The 24,137-nt window shown below is 44.7% G+C and overlaps 6 non-coding genes and 2 pseudogenes across 6 annotated transcripts; all 8 read right to left on the bottom strand.

The window, feature by feature from the left end:
* Positions 1–620: 620 nt before the first annotated feature.
* LOC130346050 (U2 spliceosomal RNA) lies at positions 621–825 on the bottom strand (annotated as a pseudogene).
* A 5,026-nt stretch (positions 826–5,851) lies between these two features.
* Positions 5,852–5,984, bottom strand: LOC130346003 (U2 spliceosomal RNA; annotated as a pseudogene).
* Positions 5,985–8,084: 2,100 nt separating this feature from the next.
* Positions 8,085–8,275, bottom strand: LOC130346021 (U2 spliceosomal RNA). The gene has a single exon (XR_008884405.1). It is a non-coding gene; the product is annotated as a U2 spliceosomal RNA (small nuclear RNA).
* Positions 8,276–10,369: 2,094 nt separating this feature from the next.
* On the bottom strand, positions 10,370–10,560 carry LOC130346020 (U2 spliceosomal RNA). Its single transcript, XR_008884404.1, has one exon. It is a non-coding gene; the product is annotated as a U2 spliceosomal RNA (small nuclear RNA).
* A 2,090-nt stretch (positions 10,561–12,650) lies between these two features.
* On the bottom strand, positions 12,651–12,841 carry LOC130346036 (U2 spliceosomal RNA). Its single transcript, XR_008884420.1, has one exon. It is a non-coding gene; the product is annotated as a U2 spliceosomal RNA (small nuclear RNA).
* A 2,096-nt stretch (positions 12,842–14,937) lies between these two features.
* On the bottom strand, positions 14,938–15,128 carry LOC130346019 (U2 spliceosomal RNA). Its single transcript, XR_008884403.1, has one exon. It is a non-coding gene; the product is annotated as a U2 spliceosomal RNA (small nuclear RNA).
* A 2,089-nt stretch (positions 15,129–17,217) lies between these two features.
* On the bottom strand, positions 17,218–17,408 carry LOC130346018 (U2 spliceosomal RNA). Its single transcript, XR_008884402.1, has one exon. It is a non-coding gene; the product is annotated as a U2 spliceosomal RNA (small nuclear RNA).
* A 2,107-nt stretch (positions 17,409–19,515) lies between these two features.
* Positions 19,516–19,702, bottom strand: LOC130346045 (U2 spliceosomal RNA). Its single transcript, XR_008884427.1, has one exon. It is a non-coding gene; the product is annotated as a U2 spliceosomal RNA (small nuclear RNA).
* Between the last annotated feature and the right edge of the window lie 4,435 nt (positions 19,703–24,137).

Below are 24,137 nucleotides of genomic sequence, written 5' to 3'. Positions count from 1 at the left end.
GGGACATAGACAGCCAGCTGATGACCAATCCATTAGTGCAATGGATGGCTGGAAGAATTTGTCTTTGCCTTTGCAATACCACAGAAGCAATGCATGGTCAATGTACAGCAATGACACACCTGTGTGAACAGCCAGGAGACCCCCCCCCCCCCCCCCCATGTTATGTTACATAGTTACATAGTTAGTACGGTCGAAAAAAGACATATGTCCATCAAGTTCAACCAGGGAATTAAGGGGTAGGGGTGTGGCGCGATATTGGGGAAGGGATGAGATTTTATATTTCTTCATAAGCATTAATCTTATTTTGTCAATTAGGAACATTCAGCACCCACCCGCTATCAAGGCAGCTGCCTATCATGTCATGCCCTACCTGCACAGGTGTGCTGGCTACTCAAATGATCCAATTAAGGAGGCCATTTAGTCAGCAGCAGCAGAAGTCCTGTGCCTGGACGCTCCAACAGCGGCCAGACACAAGCAGAAGCAGAAGCAGCAGAAGCAGCAGCAGCACCACCTTTTGTTTTTTGGCTGCAGCAGCAGCAAGGCCCACAGGGCTGGCTAGCTGGCTAGCCAGCAAGCAGGTAGCAATGAAAGTAGGAATCTTTCTTTTTAACCCTGTAAGGGGGTGGTGCACTGTACCCGAAGATACTGCCATATCGGGTCAATGCATAGGGCGACGGAAGCAAGCTTCGAAATCGGCCCCCGTTCTCAAAAATCCATTTAATATATGGTCCCCAGATAGGGGACGTATCAGATATTGAACTGATAAGAACAGATTTTTTTTTTTAACTTGACTACCCTTACGGGGGCAACTTTATTAAAAATTAAATAATGTTAACAAAGTTGTGCAAATATGTCAATAAATACAGTTACATATAAATAACATATTTACAACATATTAAAACATAAAATGGGCACTTGGTGGCTTTACAAGATAGAATTCCATTCTTTTAAAAACCATTTTCTAGATAAAAGCGGAAATCTCTTCTTGTCCAAAAGATAGTACTGGTACATTTCATAAAAACAGATAGATAAAATGTCCTTCACAGATAAAACCTCATGCTTGAACAATAAAATATTCCTGGCCTTCCACAGAGCTGCCTTCACACAGTTTATGATCTTCCATGCAATAGTCTCTTGAGTCCGTGTTGGGCATTCCAGGCAACCATAAAAAACCACTGCAATATTTAAGTCTTTTAGTCCAGTTATCCTTTTTACCAGAGGGAGTATCTTTGTCCATATTTTCTGCGAGTAAAAACAAGTCCATATTAGATGGTGCACGGTCTCCTCTTGTCGGCATCCCTCCCTCGGGCAGGTTGCAGAGTTGGATAATCCTCTTCGGTGCTGGAATGCCCGGCATGGAAGACACTCGTGTGCGCAGCTCCAGGCCAGGTCCTTCTGTGAATTAAAAAGATAATTAATACTCAACATCTTCCAAATCTGTATACACTTCTGTTCGTTAAAATTTTTGATGGGAGTCACGGTACTGGTTTCTTTTATTTCCTTTAGTAGTTTTTTGCTATTGCACAGATCCTGAACACTTTTACCTTTAAAATTATATAAGTTTAAAATTTTTCCTAAAATCATGTATTGAGGGGGTAAATTCAAAGAATAAGGGCAACTTAAAACTGTAGAAAACCAGCCGTTCCTCCGCATAAAATAACCAGTATTAAAACGAACAAAATAAGACCAGTAGCTATCTTTAAAAACAGTAGTAAAACACATGCTAAAAAACTTTATTAAAAGGAAAGCTTTAAAATCTGGAAAATCCTTACCGCCCCTGGAGTTCGGTTTTATCACAATTTGTCTCTTTAATTTTTCGCTCTTAGAACTCCAAAAGAAAGTAAAACAAGCTTTTGTTATTTTCTTTAGAACCATTTCGGGGGGTGGGAAAACCAGACTTAAATACAATAAAATAGGTAAAAGCACCATTTTTGTAATTAAAACCTTCCCTTCCATTGTAAGTTCTCGCATGTTCCACATACATATTTTCTTATTTATTTTTTGAGCCACCAAGTCCCAGCTATTAAAACCATTATTAGACTCGTCAAAGGAGACACCTAAAATCTGCACCGACTCAGACACAGGGACGGGCACATCATACAAAGGCATTCCGCCTATGTTTAAAATGTTACTTTTGTTAAAATTGACTTTAAAACCGGAGGCACAATTAAAATATTGAATCTGTTTTAGCGTCTTCTGAAGCGATGGGGTGTCCCTGCAAAACACCGCAACATCGTCCATGTACCCCACTACCTTCGCCTCTAGTCCCCCTCCTCCTGGCAGGGGGACTCCATGGATCTGCTTATCCTTTCGTATTGTATATAAAAGAGGCTCTATTGCGCAAATGAAGAGTAGTGGGGACAAGGGACACCCCTGCTTCACTCCGGAATTTAAAATCACGCCCTGTGTCTTAAAACCATTTACTAAAATTTTACTAGTACAGTTATCATAAAAAGCTCTAAGAGACAATAAAAAGCCATCAGGTATACCCATTTTCTCTAAAACCTTAAAAAGATAAAAATGTGACACCCTGTCGAAAGCTTTTTCAAAATCTATGGATAAAACCGCCAGCTTTCCTTTTCTTAATTTGGTGTCGCTAATTACATCCTTTAAAAGGTTTAGGTTCTCCCATAAACTCCTCCCAGGCACCCCACAGACTTGGTTTGTATGAATTATTTTATGGATTACGTTCTTTAAGCGGTTAGCACACAGTTTCGCCATTATTTTATAGTCGCAGTTCAGAAGGGTGATTGGTCTCCAGTTTTTGAGTTCCGACCGGTCTCCCTTTTTGAATAGCAGGGAGACATCACCCTTCTTCCATGAGCCTGGGAGGATTTTAGACTTAAAGACTTCCGTAAAAAGGGAGAACAAATCTTCTTTTAAAATACCATAAAAAGTAACATAAAATTCAATGGGTATACCATCCGGCCCAGGCACTTTACCTGTTTTAAAACTCTTGACGGTCTCTAAAATCTCCTGCTCTGAAATATTCTGCAATAAAAAAGACTGTGAGACAGGATCTAAAAAATTGGTGATCTCCTTTAACGAGTCATTCATAAAACATTCATCAATGTGTTTTACATTAAAAAGATCCGCATAAAACTCTTGCACCTTTTTTAAAATACCCTGTACATCATTCACTCCTTCAATGTTTTCTATTAACCTTCTATTTTCATGTATTTTCTTAAAAAAATACCTGGAGCAGGTCTCGTTTTCCTCAAGATGCTGTATTCGAGACCTAAAGATAATTTCTTTTCCTTTCTGCTCCAGGCACTTAGTTATTTCTTTTTTAAGATCATGCACCTCCTTCTCCACCTCCATCCCATGTGCTCTGAATTTGTACAGGGTTTGCAGACGAGTATTTAGGATATTATAAAATTCACGTTTTTCTTTAGCTTTCCTAACCCCAACACGGATAAAAAATTCTTTTATTTTTAGTTTCATTTTTTCCCACCAGATACTGGTGGGAGTGTTGGGGTCTTTTACTCGTCTGCATTCCTTGTAAAAGGTGATAAAATCTGATAAAACCTGCGGATCTTCTAAAAGGGACACGTTTAACTTCCAGGCATTCCTACCAGTTCTCCTTTTAAAATCACTTTTAACTTTAAAATACAATAATTTATGGTCAGAAAAAACATTGGTAAAAAGATCACAGTTAAAAGGCAGTACTTGATAAGAACAAAAAATAAAATCTATCCTGGAGCTACAGCTTGCATTGCTCCAGGTAACACCGTCTTCCTCTGGTACGTTAAAATTACATTTTTTAAAAACATCAGTGAGATTAAAATCTAAAATCAAGTTTTTTAACATAAAAGACGTCTTATCATAGTTCCTACTCACTGCGTTCGAAAAACGGCGTTCTCCCCTTAAAATACAATTAAAATCACCTGATAAAACAAGAGGACTAGAATTGTTAATAAAAAGGGGTAAAATCTCCAACATTTTTATTCTTTCATTCTTATCAGGAGAACCATAAAAATTTAAAAACTGCCATTTAATACCATTAATAAAAGCGCTGACCAATAAAATTCTGCCTGGTAAAATTTCGTTAAAACTCTCAATTAAAACGTTCCCTTTAAAAAGTATGGCGACCCCTGCTGATCTGGACTCATTTGATCCAGACCAGACTGATGGACCGTGCACCCAATCATCTTCATATTCTTTATAATTTAATCTGTGCGGGATGCCACATTCCTGCAGGAAAAGGACGGAAGCAGCAAAAACCGACAAGTAATTAAATAGGGCAACCCTTCTTACTCTGGCGCTCACACTTCTCACGTTCAAGGACAGACCGGACAACTCAGCCATGGGAATGTACAAGAAAACGTCTTACACCTCTGATTCCCCCTCCGAAGCCTCATACCCCCCAAAATCTGACTCAACTGTACGCATAGAGGAAGCAGGAGAGGAGGCACCATCACTCAGCCGACCCCCCTCCTCCATCATGATTGAGGCATAGTTGTTCTCGGGCATCCTGGCAATCAGGGCTCCAGACTCATTGGGTTCTTCCACCTCTTGCCCCTCCATAGGGGTCGGGTGTTCACTTAGTTCCGTCTCTGGTACCTCAGAGACGGTCACCCCTGAAACCTCCTCCTGGCAGGGAGGAGGGGGGGTATCCCCTATGGGGACCTGTGGAGGAACGTCACTTGGGTTCCCTGCATCCGCAGGTACTTCCATCGGCTCCCCCTGGACCGCCTCCGAATAGAGTCTTCTGGAGCCCCTCCGCCTTTTAACCTTCACCTCTCCACCCGGATCATCGCTCTCAGGGGGACCCTGAGCCAGAGGTTGCTGAGGAGCGGATTCGGCCGCCGTCCGCTCCTCTCTTAACCCAGCATGCTCCTGGGGGCCAGTTTTTTCACCACTTGCACGTTTTTTGGCCATCCTCTGCTCTTTAGGGTCCCCTCCTTTTGCCTGAGGGGGGTCTTTCTCCTTCTCCATCTCACCGCTTACCTCTTGTGGGGGGGTAATCACTGGCTCTGCTTGCCTCGGCTGGTGTCCCGGTTGCTGTCCTTGCTGCCTCCAGGGTTGCCACTGCTGCTCCGTCCTATGTCTGTGGGGACAAGAGGAGAAAAGGTGACCGAATTGTTGACAGAAATTGCACCTCCCTCCTCTTGTGCATTTCTCTGTCTCGTGCTGTGTGCTACCACATTTTTTGCATGTACTTTCACAGTTTTCTTTTGTGTGTCCATATCTGTGACACTTCCTGCAGTAGCTTGGCATCCCCGCATAAAAGAGGTCGCCACACATATTATTTATTTTAAAACGAGCTGGTGGTAGTTGTATTCCCCCTGGCAATCTGTCATCTTTTTTGCATGTAACCTGAAATCTCCACTTAGATGTCCAGATGCCACAGCTGTTCATGATTTTTCCTCTGCACTCAACCTTACTAAAATAGACTTGTAAAAACAACTCAACATCGTGTAGGTTGGCGAAAGGGGAATACATCTTTACTACCACCAGCTTAATATCGTCTAGAACGTGCTCAATAATCCGGACACCCTGAAGCTTTTTGTCTTTACTCGCAGCAGCTCTGGTAACAAAATCTCTGTGGATGCCATTTTGTGTGAACGTCACATCAAAAATTTTACGCTTCGGGTAGTCCTGGATTGCCAATATCTCGCCCTTCTGTATTCCGAAAACTCCTCCGAGCACGTCCTCTACTACGAATTTCAAATCGTCCACCCTTTTGGTATCATCCGTGAGAATGACTCTCACGGTGTTTTTGATCCTTGCGTATGCCGGCACAGAACCTGGATCCGGATCATCATCCATGGTTCTAACCTCTCTCCACCCGAAGGTCTTGAGAGGCGATCGCTACTCGTTACCCTGGGACTAGGCCCTCTCCCCAATAGCAACAAGTGGGTGAAGCCCAGGCAATAAACCTGGGCGATCCCACAAGGCCGAGGAGAGGGGTACCCGAGTACCTTCTGACCAGATCTCCTGTATTACTACACTTGATCTTAGCCAAAAGGCCGAGAAGCGATAACCGTGAAAGGGGCGGGCCCAACAAGGTGCCCTTCATGGGCACTATCACTGCTTGCTGTCAGGAAGGCTGCCAGACAATTTTCCATGCACACTCTGGGCTGGGGGGCAGTCAACCACCAGTACACACAGCAGAACCTAAACCCATACCATTATTGCTAAGCAGCAAGACAGGGGCCCATTGCACTCCCACGGGGCCTTTTTAAATGCAATCCATAACCCGGATTTGCCAGGAACCCTTCTTACTCCTCCTACTTGCATGTGACACTGGGCTTAGGATCTGCATAGGAAACACACACACAAGCACACACCTACCTTTGTTGCCTGCAGATGCCTCCTTGGCTGTCCCCAAACGGTATCAAACCAACACCCACGGGAAGCTGTAAGCATAGAGGACATGCCTGCACCCCATTGGACTTACCTGTGTGGGTTAAACCCGGGTTATTTGACAACCTATGGCGGTGATGGTTCTGCTCAGGCAGAGCAGTGCTGATGCTCCTCATAAAGCTGTCGCTGCTGTGAAGGTTCTAGGTGACATCACAAATCCCTATGGTTACATACACAACAAAGCTGGGTTGTTGTTGTTTACACTCTGCAAGGCCTGTGGAAGTGAGTGACATCATAGCACTGTAGTTCTGAGGGTTCTAGATGGATGCAACAATCTCCTGTTGCTTCTATGAAGGCCATAATAGACGACATCACCAAACAGCTCCATAGTCACATACACAGCAAAGGAGAGATGTTGTTTACACCTAGTGATGTCAGTGGTATTGAGTGACATCACAGCACAGTGCTAAGGCTCCTGGGCCTGGACACAGCAGCGGCTGCAATATCTCAACGGAGAATACGTTTATATATATGTGTGTGTGTGCGCGTATATATATATATATATATATATATATATATATATATATATATATATATATATTTCTCCGCCGAAATCACTTTTAAACCCATTTCCACCTTTTTTTCCCTTCTCTTCCTCTTACTTTTTTTTCACGTTTTTTTACGTTTTTCTCCTTTTCGCCTCTTTTCTGGGCGTATTATTCTTCTTTTTCTTCTTTTTTTTCGTCTAATGCATACCCCATCAGTGCAGCAATGCTTATTCAATACCGCCAGCAGATGGAGACACTGGGGGATAATTTTCTAAGGATTTATACTGATTTTTCCTGTCTGAATTTGTCGCACAGAAAGTTGCAGGCCAAATATGTGTGACATTTCTGCGACTTTAGCTTCTAGAGCATTTTTACAACATTATACATAGGTGCTGAATACATAAAAAGCGACTGTTCAGCGACAGACAAGTCGCATCGGCTGAAAGTAGGCCAGAATGTCAGTCCATGTTGGAGCAGGTTTAGATACAGTCTAAAGTATAGATCTCAAAGTCTGTGCACAGAATTTAGCAAGGGCCTCGCACCTTCTGATGCATCAGGTAGGTGCACAATAGCATAGCCTAACCCTCTGTACTTTGGTCTATATTGATGCGGGACATAGACAGCCAGCTGATGACCAATCCATTAGTGCAATGGATGGCTGGAAGCATTTGTCTTTGCCTTTGCAATACCACAGAAGCAATGCATGGTCAATGTACAGCAATGACACACCTGTGTGAACAGCCAGGAGACCCCCCCCCCCCCCCATGTTATGTTACATAGTTATATAGTTAGTACGGTCGAAAAAAGACATATGTCCATCAAGTTCAACCAGGGAATTAAGGGGTAGGGGTGTGGCGCGATATTGGGGAAGGGATGAGATTTTATATTTCTTCATAAGCATTAATCTTATTTTGTCAATTAGGAACATTCAGCACCCACCCGCTATCAAGGCAGCTGCCTATCATGTCATGCCCTACCTGCACAGGTGTGCTGGCTACTCAAATGATCCAATTAAGGAGGCCATTTAGTCAGCAGCAGCAGAAGTCCTGTGCCTGGACGCTCCAACAGCAGCCAGACACAAGCAGAAGCAGAAGCAGCAGAAGCAGCAGCAGCACCACCTTTTGCTTTTTGGCTGCAGCAGCAGCAAGGCCCACAGGGCTGGCTAGCTGGCTAGCCAGCAAGCAGGTAGCAATGAAAGTAGGAATCTTTCTTTTTAACCCGGTAAGGGGGTGGTGCACTGTACCCGAAGATACTGCCATATCGGGTCAATGCATAGGGCGACGGAAGCAAGCTTCGAAATCGGCCCCCGTTCTCAAAAATCCATTTAATATATGGTCCCCAGATAGGGGACGTATCAGATATTAAACTGATAAGAACAGATACTACACTTGATCTTAGCCAAAAGGCCGAGAAGCGATAACCGTGAAAGGGGCGGGCCCAACAAGGTGCCCTTCATGGGCACTATCACTGCTTGCTGTCAGGGAGGCTGCCAGACAATTTTCCATGCACACTCTGGGCTGGGGGGCAGTCAACCACCAGTACACACAGCAGAACCTAAACCCATACCATTATTGCTAAGCAGCAAGACAGGGGCCCATTGCACTCCCACGGGGCCTTTTTAAATGCAATCCATAACCCGGATTTGCCAGGAACCCTTCTTACTCCTCCTACTTGCATGTGACACTGGGCTTAGGATCTGCATAGGAAACACACACACAAGCACACACCTACCTTTGTTGCCTGCAGATGCCTCCTTGGCTGTCCCCAAACGGTATCAAACCAACACCCACGGGAAGCTGTAAGCATAGAGGACATGCCTGCACCCCATTGGACTTACCTGTGTGGGTTAAACCCGGGTTATTTGACAACCTATGGCGGTGATGGTTCTGCTCAGGCAGAGCAGTGCTGATGCTCCTCATAAAGCTGTCGCTGCTGTGAAGGTTCTAGGTGACATCACAAATCCCTATGGTTACATACACAACAAAGCTGGGTTGTTGTTGTTTACACTCTGCAAGGCCTGTGGAAGTGAGTGACATCATAGCACTGTAGTTCTGAGGGTTCTAGATGGATGCAACAATCTCATGTTGCTTCTATGAAGGCCATAATAGACGACATCACCAAACAGCTCCATAGTCACATACACAGCAAAGGAGAGATGTTGTTTACACCTAGTGATGTCAGTGGTATTGAGTGACATCACAGCACAGTGCTAAGGCTCCTGGGCCTGGACACAGCAGTGGCTGCAATATCTCAACGGAGAATACGTTTATATATATGTGTGTGTGTGCGCGTATATATATATATATATATATATATATATATATATATATATATATTTCTCCGCCGAAATCACTTTTAAACCCATTTCCACCTTTTTTTCCCTTCTCTTCCTCTTACTTTTTTTTCACGTTTTTTTACGTTTTTCTCCTTTTCGCCTCTTTTCTGGGCGTATTATTCTTCTTTTTCTTCTTTTTTTTCGTCTAATGCATACCCCATCAGTGCAGCAATGCTTATTCAATACCGCCAGCAGATGGAGACACTGGGGGATAATTTTCTAAGGATTTATACAGATTTTTCCTGTCTGAATTTGTCGCACAGAAAGTTGCAGGCCAAATATGTGTGACATTTCTGCGACTTTAGCTTCTAGAGCATTTTTACAACATTATACATAGGTGCTGAATACATAAAAAGCGACTGTTCAGCGACAGACAAGTCGCATCGGCTGAAAGTAGGCCAGAATGTCAGTCCATGTTGGAGCAGGTTTAGATACAGTCTAAAGTATAGATCTCAAAGTCTGTGCACAGAATTTAGCAAGGGCCTCGCACCTTCTGATGCATCAGGTAGGTGCACAATAGCATAGCCTAACCCTCTGTACTTTGGTCTATATTGATGCGGGACATAGACAGCCAGCTGATGACCAATCCATTAGTGCAATGGATGGCTGGAAGCATTTGTCTTTGCCTTTGCAATACCACAGAAGCAATGCATGGTCAATGTACAGCAATGACACACCTGTGTGAACAGCCAGGAGACCCCCCCCCCCCCCCCCATGTTATGTTACATAGTTACATAGTTAGTACGGTCGAAAAAAGACATATGTCCATCAAGTTCAACCAGGGAATTAAGGGGTAGGGGTGTGGCGCGATATTGGGGAAGGGATGAGATTTTATATTTCTTCATAAGCATTAATCTTATTTTGTCAATTAGGAACATTCAGCACCCACCCGCTATCAAGGCAGCTGCCTATCATGTCATGCCCTACCTGCACAGGTGTGCTGGCTACTCAAATGATCCAATTAAGGAGGCCATTTAGTCAGCAGCAGCAGAAGTCCTGTGCCTGGACGCTCCAACAGCGGCCAGACACAAGCAGAAGCAGAAGCAGCAGAAGCAGCAGCAGCACCACCTTTTGTTTTTTGGCTGCAGCAGCAGCAAGGCCCACAGGGCTGGCTAGCTGGCTAGCCAGCAAGCAGGTAGCAATGAAAGTAGGAATCTTTCTTTTTAACCCTGTAAGGGGGTGGTGCACTGTACCCGAAGATACTGCCATATCGGGTCAATGCATAGGGCGACGGAAGCAAGCTTCGAAATCGGCCCCCGTTCTCAAAAATCCATTTAATATATGGTCCCCAGATAGGGGACGTATCAGATATTAAACTGATAAGAACAGATACTACACTTGATCTTAGCCAAAAGGCCGAGAAGCGATAACCGTGAAAGGGGCGGGCCCAACAAGGTGCCCTTCATGGGCACTATCACTGCTTGCTCTCAGGGAGGCTACCAGACAATTTTCCATGCACACTCTGGGCTGGGGGGCAGTCAACCACCAGTACACACAGCAGAACCTAAACCCATACCATTATTGCTAAGCAGCAAGACAGGGGCCCATTGCACTCCCACGGGGCCTTTTTAAATGCAATCCATAACCCGGATTTGCCAGGAACCCTTCTTACTCCTCCTACTTGCATGTGACACTGGGCTTAGGATCTGCATAGGAAACACACACACAAGCACACACCTACCTTTGTTGCCTGCAGATGCCTCCTTGGCTGTCCCCAAACGGTATCAAACCAACACCCACGGGAAGCTGTAAGCATAGAGGACATGCCTGCACCCCATTGGACTTACCTGTGTGGGTTAAACCCGGGTTATTTGACAACCTATGGCGGTGATGGTTCTGCTCAGGCAGAGCAGTGCTGATGCTCCTCATAAAGCTGTCGCTGCTGTGAAGGTTCTAGGTGACATCACAAATCCCTATGGTTACATACACAACAAAGCTGGGTTGTTGTTGTTTACAGTCTGCAAGGCCTGTGGAAGTGAGTGACATCATAGCACTGTAGTTCTGAGGGTTCTAGATGGATGCAACAATCTCCTGTTGCTTCTATGAAGGCCATAATAGACGACATCACCAAACAGCTCCATAGTCACATACACAGCAAAGGAGAGATGTTGTTTACACCTAGTGATGTCAGTGGTATTGAGTGACATCACAGCACAGTGCTAAGGCTCCTGGGCCTGGACACAGCAGCGGCTGCAATATCTCAACGGAGAATACGTTTATATATATGTGTGTGTGTGCGCGTATATATATATATATATATATATATATATATATATATATATATATACTCCGCCGAAATCACTTTTAAACCCATTTCCACCTTTTTTTCCCTTCTCTTCCTCTTACTTTTTTTTCACGTTTTTTTACGTTTTTCTCCTTTTCGCCTCTTTTCTGGGCGTATTATTCTTCTTTTTCTTCTTTTTTTTCGTCTAATGCATACCCCATCAGTGCAGCAATGCTTATTCAATACCGCCAGCAGATGGAGACACTGGGGGATAATTTTCTAAGGATTTATACTGATTTTTCCTGTCTGAATTTGTCGCACAGAAAGTTGCAGGCCAAATATGTGTGACATTTCTGCGACTTTAGCTTCTAGAGCATTTTTACAACATTATACATAGGTGCTGAATACATAAAAAGCGACTGTTCAGCGACAGACAAGTCGCATCGGCTGAAAGTAGGCCAGAATGTCAGTCCATGTTGGAGCAGGTTTAGATACAGTCTAAAGTATAGATCTCAAAGTCTGTGCACAGAATTTAGCAAGGGCCTCGCACCTTCTGATGCATCAGGTAGGTGCACAATAGCATAGCCTAACCCTCTGTACTTTGGTCTATATTGATGCGGGACATAGACAGCCAGCTGATGACCAATCCATTAGTGCAATGGATGGCTGGAAGCATTTGTCTTTGCCTTTGCAATACCACAGAAGCAATGCATGGTCAATGTACAGCAATGACACACCTGTGTGAACAGCCAGGAGACCCCCCCCCCCCCCATGTTATGTTACATAGTTACATAGTTAGTACGGTCGAAAAAAGACATATGTCCATCAAGTTCAACCAGGGAATTAAGGGGTAGGGGTGTGGCGCGATATTGGGGAAGGGATGAGATTTTATATTTCTTCATAAGCATTAATCTTATTTTGTCAATTAGGAACATTCAGCACCCACCCGCTATCAAGGCAGCTGCCTATCATGTCATGCCCTACCTGCACAGGTGTGCTGGCTACTCAAATGATCCAATTAAGGAGGCCATTTAGTCAGCAGCAGCAGAAGTCCTGTGCCTGGACGCTCCAACAGCGGCCAGACACAAGCAGAAGCAGAAGCAGCAGAAGCAGCAGCAGCACCACCTTTTGTTTTTTGGCTGCAGCAGCAGCAAGGCCCACAGGGCTGGCTAGCTGGCTAGCCAGCAAGCAGGTAGCAATGAAAGTAGGAATCTTTCTTTTTAACCCTGTAAGGGGGTGGTGCACTGTACCCGAAGATACTGCCATATCGGGTCAATGCATAGGGCGACGGAAGCAAGCTTCGAAATCGGCCCCCGTTCTCAAAAATCCATTTAATATATGGTCCCCAGAAAGGGGACGTATCAGATATTAAACTGATAAGAACAGATACTACACTTGATCTTAGCCAAAAGGCCGAGAAGCGATAACCGTGAAAGGGGCGGGCCCAACAAGGTGCCCTTCATGGGCACTATCACTGCTTGCTGTCAGGGAGGCTGCCAGACAATTTTCCATGCACACTCTGGGCTGGGGGGCAGTCAACCACCAGTACACACAGCAGAACCTAAACCCATACCATTATTGCTAAGCAGCAAGACAGGGGCCCATTGCACTCCCACGGGGCCTTTTTAAATGCAATCCATAACCCGGATTTGCCAGGAACCCTTCTTACTCCTCCTACTTGCATGTGACACTGGGCTTAGGATCTGCATAGGAAACACACACACAAGCACACACCTACCTTTGTTGCCTGCAGATGCCTCCTTGGCTGTCCCCAAACGGTATCAAACCAACACCCACGGGAAGCTGTAAGCATAGAGGACATGCCTGCACCCCATTGGACTTACCTGTGTGGGTTAAACCCGGGTTATTTGACAACCTATGGCGGTGATGGTTCTGCTCAGGCAGAGCAGTGCTGATGCTCCTCATAAAGCTGTCGCTGCTGTGAAGGTTCTAGGTGACATCACAAATCCCTATGGTTACATACACAACAAAGCTGGGTTGTTGTTGTTTACACTCTGCAAGGCCTGTGGAAGTGAGTGACATCATAGCACTGTAGTTCTGAGGGTTCTAGATGGATGCAACAATCTCCTGTTGCTTCTATGAAGGCCATAATAGACGACATCACCAAACAGCTCCATAGTCACATACACAGCAAAGGAGAGATGTTGTTTACACCTAGTGATGTCAGTGGTATTGAGTGACATCACAGCACAGTGCTAAGGCTCCTGGGCCTGGACACAGCAGCGGCTGCAATATCTCAACGGAGAATACGTTTATATATATGTGTGTGTGTGCGCGTATATATATATATATATATATATATATATATATATATATATATATTTCTCCGCCGAAATCACTTTTAAACCCATTTCCACCTTTTTTTCCCTTCTCTTCCTCTTACTTTTTTTTCACGTTTTTTTACGTTTTTCTCCTTTTCGCCTCTTTTCTGGGCGTATTATTCTTCTTTTTCTTCTTTTTTTTCGTCTAATGCATACCCCATCAGTGCAGCAATGCTTATTCAATACCGCCAGCAGATGGAGACACTGGGGGATAATTTTCTAAGGATTTATACTGATTTTTCCTGTCTGAATTTGTCGCACAGAAAGTTGCAGGCCAAATATGTGTGACATTTCTGCGACTTTAGCTTCTAGAGCATTTTTACAACATTATACATAGGTGCTGAATACATAAAAAGCGACTGTTCAGCGACAGACAAGTCGCATCGGCTGAAAGTAGGCCAGAATGTCAGTCCATGTTGGAGCAGGTTTAGATACAGTCTAAAGTATAGATCTCAAAGTCTGTGCACAGAATTTAGCAAGGGCCTCGCACCTTCTGATGCATCAGGTAGGTGCACAATAGCATAGCCTAACCCTCTGTACTTTGGTCTATATTGATGCGGGACATAGACAGCCAGCTGATGACCAATCCATTAGTGCAATGGATGGCTGGAAGCATTTGTCTTTGCCTTTGCAATACCACAGAAGCAATGCATGGTCAATGTACAGCAATGACACACCTGTGTGAACAGCCAGGAGACCCCCCCCCTCCCCCCCCCATGTTATGTTACATAGTTACATAGTTAGTACGGTCGAAAAAAGACATATGTCCATCAAGTTCAACCAGGGAATTAAGGGGTAGGGGTGTGGCGCGATATTGGGGAAGGGATGAGATTTTATATTTCTTCATAAGCATTAATCTTATTTTGTCAATTAGGAACATTCAGCACCCACCCGCTATCAAGGCAGCTGCCTATCATGTCATGCCCTACCTGCACAGGTGTGCTGGCTACTCAAATGATCCAATTAAGGAGGCCATTTAGTCAGCAGCAGCAGAAGTCCTGTGCCTGGATGCTCCAACAGCGGCCAGACACAAGCAGAAGCAGAAGCAGCAGAAGCAGCAGCAGCACCACCTTTTGTTTTTTGGCTGCAGCAGCAGCAAGGCCCACAGGGCTGGCTAGCTGGCTAGCCAGCAAGCAGGTAGCAATGAAAGTAGGAATCTTTCTTTTTAACCCTGTAAGGGGGTGGTGCACTGTACCCGAAGATACTGCCATATCGGGTCAATGCATAGGGCGACGGAAGCAAGCTTCGAAATCGGCCCCCGTTCTCAAAAATCCATTTAATATATGGTCCCCAGATAGGGGACGTATCAGATATTAAACTGATAAGAACAGATACTACACTTGATCTTAGCCAAAAGGCCGAGAAGCGATAACCGTGAAAGGGGCGGGCCCAACAAGGTGCCCTTCATGGGCACTATCACTGCTTGCTGTCAGGGAGGCTGCCAGACAATTTTCCATGCACACTCTGGGCTGGGGGGCAGTCAACCACCAGTACACACAGCAGAACCTAAACCCATACCATTATTGCTAAGCAGCAAGACAGGGGCCCATTGCACTCCCACGGGGCCTTTTTAAATGCAATCCATAACCCGGATTTGCCAGGAACCCTTCTTACTCCTCCTACTTGCATGTGACACTGGGCTTAGGATCTGCATAGGAAACACACACACAAGCACACACCTACCTTTGTTGCCTGCAGATGCCTCCTTGGCTGTCCCCAAACGGTATCAAACCAACACCCACGGGAAGCTGTAAGCATAGAGGACATGCCTGCACCCCATTGGACTTACCTGTGTGGGTTAAACCCGGGTTATTTGACAACCTATGGCGGTGATGGTTCTGCTCAGGCAGAGCAGTGCTGATGCTCCTCATAAAGCTGTCGCTGCTGTGAAGGTTCTAGGTGACATCACAAATCCCTATGGTTACATACACAACAAAGCTGGGTTGTTGTTGTTTACAGTCTGCAAGGCCTGTGGAAGTGAGTGACATCATAGCACTGTAGTTCTGAGGGTTCTAGATGGATGCAACAATCTCCTGTTGCTTCTATGAAGGCCATAATAGACGACATCACCAAACAGCTCCATAGTCACATACACAGCAAAGGAGAGATGTTGTTTACACCTAGTGATGTCAGTGGTATTGAGTGACATCACAGCACAGTGCTAAGGCTCCTGGGCCTGGACACAGCAGCGGCTGCAATATCTCAACGGAGAATACGTTTATATATATGTGTGTGTGTGTGCGTATATATATATATATATATATATATATATATATATATATATATATTTCTCCGCCGAAATCACTTTTAAACCCATTTCCACCTTTTTTTCCCTTCTCTTCCTCTTACTTTTTTTTCACGTTTTTTTACGTTTTTCTCCTTTTCGCCTCTTTTCTGGGCGTATTATTCTTCTTTTTCTTCTTTTTTTTCGTCTAATGCATACCCCATCAGTGCAGCAATGCTTATTCAATACCGCCAGCAGATGGAGACACTGGGGGATAATTTTCTAAGGATTTATACTGATTTTTCCTGTCTGAATTTGTCGCACAGAAAGTTGCAGGCCAAATATGTGTGACATTTCTGCGACTTTAGCTTCTAGAGCATTTTTACAACATTATACATAGGTGCTGAATACATAAAAAGCGACTGTTCAGCGACAGACAAGTCGCATCGGCTGAAAGTAGGCCAGAATGTCAGTCCATGTTGGAGCAGGTTTAGATACAGTCTAAAGTATAGATCTCAAAGTCTGTGCACAGAATTTAGCAAGGGCCTCGCACCTTCTGATGCATCAGGTAGGTGCACAATAGCATAGCCTAACCCTCTGTACTTTGGTCTATATTGATGCGGGACATAGACAGCCAGCTGATGACCAATCCATTAGTGCAATGGATGGCTGGAAGCATTTGTCTTTGCCTTTGCAATACCACAGAAGCAATGCATGGTCAATGTACAGCAATGACACACCTGTGTGAACAGCCAGGAGACCCCCCCCCCCCATGTTATGTTACATAGTTACATAGTTAGTACGGTCGAAAAAAGACATATGTCCATCAAGTTCAACCAGGGAATTAAGGGGTAGGGGTGTGGCGCGATATTGGGGAAGGGATGAGATTTTATATTTCTTCATAAGCATTAATCTTATTTTGTCAATTAGGAACATTCAGCACCCACCCGCTATCAAGGCAGCTGCCTATCATGTCATGCCCTACCTGCACAGGTGTGCTGGCTACTCAAATGATCCAATTAAGGAGGCCATTTAGTCAGCAGCAGCAGAAGTCCTGTGCCTGGACGCTCCAACAGCGGCCAGACACAAGCAGAAGCAGAAGCAGCAGAAGCAGCAGCAGCACCACCTTTTGTTTTTTGGCTGCAGCAGCAGCAAGGCCCACAGAGCTGGCTAGCTGGCTAGCCAGCAAGCTGGTAGCAATGAAAGTAGGAATCTTTCTTTTTAACCCTGTAAGGGGGTGGTGCACTGTACCCGAAGATACTGCCATATCGGGTCAATGCATAGGGCGACGGAAGCAAGCTTCGAAATCGGCCCCCGTTCTCAAAAATCCATTTAATATATGGTCCCCAGATAGGGGACGTATCAGATATTAAACTGATAAGAACAGATACTACACTTGATCTTAGCCAAAAGGCCGAGAAGCGATAACCGTGAAAGGGGCGGGCCCAACAAGGTGCCCTTCATGGGCACTATCACTGCTTGCTGTCAGGGAGGCTGCCAGACAATTTTCCATGCACACTCTGGGCTGGGGGGCAGTCAACCACCAGTACACACAGCAGAACCTAAACCCATACCATTATTGCTAAGCAGCAAGACAGGGGCCCATTGCACTCCCACGGGGCCTTTTTAAATGCAATCCATAACCCGGATTTGCCAGGAACCCTTCTTACTCCTCCTACTTGCATGTGACACTGGGCTTAGGATCTGCATAGGAAACACACACACAAGCACACACCTACCTTTGTTGCCTGCAGATGCCTCCTTGGCTGTCCCCAAACGGTATCAAACCAACACCCACGGGAAGCTGTAAGCATAGAGGACATGCCTGCACCCCATTGGACTTACCTGTGTGGGTTAAACCCGGGTTATTTGACAACCTATGGCGGTGATGGTTCTGCTCAGGCAGAGCAGTGCTGATGCTCCTCATAAAGCTGTCGCTGCTGTGAAGGTTCTAGGTGACATCACAATTCCCTATGGTTACATACACAACAAAGCTGGGTTGTTGTTGTTTACACTCTGCAAGGCCTGTGGAAGTGAGTGACATCATAGCACTGTAGTTCTGAGGGTTCTAGATGGATGCAACAATCTCCTGTTGCTTCTATGAAGGCCATAATAGACGACATCACCAAACAGCTCCATAGTCACATACACAGCAAAGGAGAGATGTTGTTTACACCTAGTGATGTCAGTGGTATTGAGTGACATCACAGCACAGTGCTAAGGCTCCTGGGCCTGGACACAGCAGCGGCTGCAATATCTCAACGGAGAATACGTTTATATATATATGTGTGTGTGTGCGCGTATATATATATATATATATATATATATATATATATATATATATATATATATATATCTCCGCCGAAATCACTTTTAAACCCATTTCCACCTTTTTTTCCCTTCTCTTCCTCTTACTTTTTTTTCACGTTTTTTAACGTTTTTCTCCTTTTCGCCTCTTTTCTGGGCGTATTATTCTTCTTTTTCTTCTTTTTTTTCGTCTAATGCATACCCCATCAGTGCAGCAATGCTTATTCAATACCGCCAGCAGATGGAGACACTGGGGGATAATTTTCTAAGGATTTATACTGATTTTTCCTGTCTGAATTTGTCGCACAGAAAGTTGCAGGCCAAATATGTGTGACATTTCTGCGACTTTAGCTTCTAGAGCATTTTTACAACATTATACATAGGTGCTGAATACATAAAAAGCGACTGTTCAGCGACAGACAAGTCGCATCGGCTGAAAGTAGGCCAGAATGTCAGTCCATGTTGGAGCAGGTTTAGATACAGTCTAAAGTATAGATCTCAAAGTCTGTGCACAGAATTTAGCAAGGGCCTCGCACCTTCTGATGCATCAGGTAGGTGCACAATAGCATAGCCTAACCCTCTGTACTTTGGTCTATATTGATGCGGGACATAGACAGCCAGCTGATGACCAATCCATTAGTGCAATGGATGGCTGGAAGCATTTGTCTTTGCCTTTGCAATACCACAGAAGCAATGCATGGTCAATGTACAGCAATGACACACCTGTGTGAACAGCCAGGAGACCCCCCCCCCCCCCCCATGTTATGTTACATAGTTACATAGTTAGTACGGTCGAAAAAAGACATATGTCCATCAAGTTCAACCAGGGAATTAAGGGGTAGGGGTGTGGCGCGATATTGGGGAAGGGATGAGATTTTATATTTCTTCATAAGCATTAATCTTATTTTGTCAATTAGGAACATTCAGCACCCACCCGCTATCAAGGCAGCTGCCTATCATGTCATGCCCTACCTGCACAGGTGTGCTGGCTACTCAAATGATCCAATTAAGGAGGCCATTTAGTCAGCAGCAGCAGAAGTCCTGTGCCTGGACGCTCCAACAGCGGCCAGACACAAGCAGAAGCAGAAGCAGCAGAAGCAGCAGCAGCACCACCTTTTGTTTTTTGGCTGCAGCAGCAGCAGCAAGGCCCACAGGGCTGGCTAGCTGGCTAGCCAGCAAGCAGGTAGCAATGAAAGTAGGAATCTTTCTTTTTAACCCTGTAAGGGGGGTGGTGCACTGTACCCGAAGATACTGCCATATCGGGTCAATGCATAGGGCGACGGAAGCAAGCTTCGAAATCGGCCCCCCGTTCTCAAAAATCCATTTAATATATGGTCCCCAGATAGGGGACGTATCAGATATTAAACTGATAAGAACAGATAAGGTTTCAACAAAATTTTATTGAATAAATAAGAAACCATACAGAATTTAAAATGCAAAATAATAAAAGGTTCACAAAAGTTTTAAAATACAAATAATAAAACCAGTTATAAAAGGAGAAAAAAATAAAAATGGCAGGATAAAACATTATACAAATGTCATAAAAACTGATTATATTGTTATTTCGTTCCATAGAGGCAGACACCACATGGATGCTGCCTTCGCTGGCCCCCAACTGTTTTCTTGTCTCTTAGGTAATAGATGTACATCTCACTCAGGGCCAGCTTTTATACAGTTTTTAACATCAATAAAATCATGTTTAAAAAAGTAAGATGTTCCTAACTTTCCAGATGGCATTTTTAAAACAATTAATAATCATCCAGCAGATCATCTGCTGTTTAAAATTGGGGCAGTTAAAAAGACCGTAAAAGACACATTCGTGATTAAAATCTTTTAGGCCGCAGGCCCACTTCAAAAGTGGGCCTACCTTCCTCCAAAGCTCCCGTGCAAAAGGGCAGTTCCAAAATATGTGCAGCACCCGTTTCGTCCACTTCCGCAGCCATCTCTCGGGCACTTGGCTCTCGCCACCCAGTCCTCGCCTGTGCTGGAACTCACGAGTAGGGAGGCACTGGTGGACGATTGCCCAGGCAAGATCCCTGTGTACATTCGCCAGAAACTTCCCGTACACGTTCCGCCATACCTTTTTGGATCTTGCCTGTGTGAAATTGGGACACTGCCAGGGTAACCTCACTCCGCCTGAGGACCTTTGATACCTTTCTCTGGTCCCCCAGTATGTCAGGCTCCAAATCTTGGAGACCTAGGAGCCTGACTGTCTTTTCCAACACCACATAATGTTTTGGGGGGACACAGAAGCACCCGGAGCGTTCAGAGGGATGCGCAACCATCTTTTAAAAAACCATGCCCGCAGCGTACCTTAAAAAGCAGCTAAAAATGCCATCGGATTTAATAATTTTAAAACAGAAACAGAAATACTTTATGTAAAAGAAAGTAAAAAGGTTAGGAACATCTTTCCCGCCATTATCTTTACTTTTGTACATAAAATCACGCTTTAATTTCTCCATTTTTGAACCCCATAAAAAAGTAAAAAACAATTCTAGTTACTTTTTTAATGTATAAAATAGATGGAGGAAATACCATGGCAATGTATAGCATAATAGGGAGTAAAACCATCTTTATTATTAAAATCTTCCCCTCCATGGTAAGGTTTCTAAGATTCCACATTAAAATCTTCTTCTCCATCTTAGCTATAGCTGAATCCCAGTTAGGGCTCCCATCATTGACCTGGTTAAAAACAATACCTAAAACTTTAATTTGATCCTGTTGCATTGTGACTCCTGGGGTGATGGATGAATCCCAGGAGCCAATATAAAAAACAGTCACATTTATCTGTGTTTAGCATAAAACCAGAGACCTCGCAGAAATAGCTGGTGTTCCTCAATGCCCCCCCTCATGGATGGAGAGTCCGGGCACAGTATGGTGACATCATCCATGTACCCCAACACCCTTTAGATGGGTCCCTCCTCCACCAGGTATCGGTACGCCTCTTACTACCCGGTCTTTTCTGAGGAGGGCCATCAGTGGTTCGATTGCGCAAATAAAAAGGAGTGGGGACAGGGGGCAGCCCTGTTTGACACCTGATAAAAGAGGAACACCGCTGGTTAAAAAGCCATTAACAGAGACTTGACTAAAACAGGATATCGGTATAAAAAGCATGATTCGGCTTAAAATCGTTTCAGGCACTGCCATCTTTTTAAGAACTAAAAACAGGTATTCATGGGAGACCCTATCAAAGGCTTTTTTCAAAGTCTAAGGATAAAATTGCTACAGTTTGATTTCTATCCTTAAAATACCATAAAACATCTCTTAAAATATTTAGGGATTCAGCTATAGACCTTCCAGGTACCCCACAAACCTGATTTGGGTGAATTAATTTATGAATAAAAGGTTTAAAACGGACAGCTAATAACTTGGCTAAAACTTTATAATCGACATTTAAAAGTGTGATGGGGGCGCCAATTTTTTTAGCATATCCTTTTCACCCTTTTTAAAAAGTAATGATACAATCCCCCTCCTCCAGGAAGGGGGAAGTTCATTAACAATAAAAGTTTCTTTATACAATAAAACCATATCATCCTTTAAAATATCCCAAAAAGCTAAATAAAATTCGATGGGTAAACCATCTTCCCCAGGGGCCTTCCCACTAGAAAAACTTTTAAAAACAAATAAAAGTTCATCTAAGTTAAGATCACGGGATAAAACCCTCCTGGTCTAAAAACATCTAGCTTAAAATCAAGGGAATTAAGAACATGTTCTAAAAAGGATGGATTAAGATCTTTCTTATTAAAAAGAAGCTGGTAGAAGTTAAAAACTGCATCTAACATGCCTTTTGGAGTGGATTCACCCTCAAGGTTTTGGATGATATCCCTCCTATTCATCACTTTTTTAAAAAAAGAAACGGGAACATTTCTCGCCCTCCTCCAGGTGCTGCACATGTGAGTTAAAAATGATTTGTTTCCCTTTCTTTTCTATGGCATGTTTTATTTCAGTTTTAAGGTTTAAAATATCATTTTTCTACATCCATACCAGCTTCTTTCAATTTAAAAAGTACATTTAAACGCATGTTAAGAACATAAAACCACTGTTTTTTCCATTTTTGCCTTCTTCTTACCTGCTTTGATAAAAAAAAATCTGATTTTAGATTTGGTGCCCCTCCCACCAGTGCAGCATAGGCTCGTGGGGTTTTCTTTGTGATTGCCAGCATTGGTAGGTTAGGTCCGCACAAACTCCTCTTTTATCTCAGGGTCCTCTAGGAGTGTGGTGTTTAATCTCCAGAGGCCCCTTTTTGCTTTTTGCTCCCCCCTCTAGCTCCAGGACCACCAAGAGGAGCTTATGATCAGAGAAGATATTCTGCTCGAGCGTGCATTTCAGGGGTTTAAAAGCTCTAGAGGAAAAAAATAAAATCGATTCTGGAGCTCACTCTTCCATTGGACCATGTGGCGCCCGGGTCCTCCGGCAAGAGATCCTTCCAGCAATCTTTCAAGTTAAAATCATCAATAAAATTTTTAAGCAGGTAAGAAGTGCGGTCTTTACGATTAATATCCCCACCCCTGCCGGTGTTCCCCATCACGTATGCAGTTAAAATCACCTCCCACCAGCAGGGGGGAAGACCCAACACAAAACAGTGGTAAAATTTCAAAATAGTTCTGCCCGCTCCTGTTTATCAGGAGGGGCATACACATTTAAAACACGAATTAAAAGTCCATTAAAATATAGATGAATTAAAAGAGCTCTGCCAGGCACAATCTCAGTTACTGTATGAATAGAAAAGGACTGGCCTCGGCAGAGCAGCCCAACACCCACAGAACGACAGTCATTTGCACCGGACCATATGGATGGGCCCAGCTTCCAGTCTTCTTTTAAGTCTTTATAGTCCATTTTACTAGGGATTCCACATTCTTGTAGCAGGCAAAGGTCAAAGTCACATGTCTCTAGATAAGAAAATAAAGCAGCCCTGCGATCAGGGCTCTTTAAGGACCTCACATTGAGTGAGGCAATTTTTACAGGGATAGGCATAGTTTATGGAGAGTCCGTGCTTGGAGAATCAAAGTCAATAATAAGCTGCGTACCGTCATCCCCCCGCCTGCGGGGTCATCAGCTCCTTGATGTTCTGAGGGTCGGAGCTTGAGATCGATGATGCCCCGACCCTGAGCTCGCTCTCGTGTCCGAACTACGGCACGCCGCTTTCCTTTGAATGTCTTCCTCTTCTTCTTCTCTTTGTCTTTTAAATGTCATACTGCTGTCCATATCCTCTGTGTTGCTCTCACTCGATGTAATCTCTGGCCCCCGGCTGATGGATCTGCGTCTTCTTTCATCTTTTGACGACTGGAACTGCTGCACAGGGGCCTGTGAGGCCTCTTTTCCGGAACCTTTGCCGCTACCTTGGGAAGTTTTCATCGCTTGTTCCCCAGCAAGCGTTGCTGAGGACTGTTGCTCCAACTTCCCCCATCGATCGACGATGGCCAGTTTTACCCACCGGGTCCACTGCTGGCGGGGGCAAGCAAACCCTGGTTTGGCGCCACTTGTCTTCTTGGCCCTGTCCTGTATAGGCGGAGTAACAGGACCGGGCTCAGACCTGGCCACCTGGCTCCCCTTCCGGCGGGCTTTCACCGGGGGCCTCTTCGTCCGGAAGCAGGGCGACCCTGGGCCAAGCCAGTACCTGGCTTATGCTGTAATTTTGGGTCCACCTTTTGCCCCCACCGAGGCCCCGTCGGCTGCCACCCCGCCACAGGTGAGCCCCCCTTCAGAAGTTTCGGCGGGCTCTTGAGCCAGGTAGGAAGTCGATCGAACGTCTTTCAATTTCCCGGGCAGTAAACTCGATCACCCCGCCCGGGCTTCGTGGAATCCCCATGGCCTCCCCCTAGCACTACCACCGGTGGGCCCCCCGATG

The sequence above is a fragment of the Hyla sarda genome, unplaced genomic scaffold, assembly GCF_029499605.1.
Source record: "Hyla sarda isolate aHylSar1 unplaced genomic scaffold, aHylSar1.hap1 scaffold_771, whole genome shotgun sequence".
In the NCBI taxonomy this organism is placed as follows: Eukaryota; Metazoa; Chordata; class Amphibia; order Anura; family Hylidae; genus Hyla; species Hyla sarda.
Note: the sequence above shows the minus strand (reverse complement) of the source record. Positions and strands in the feature narration are given on the sequence as shown.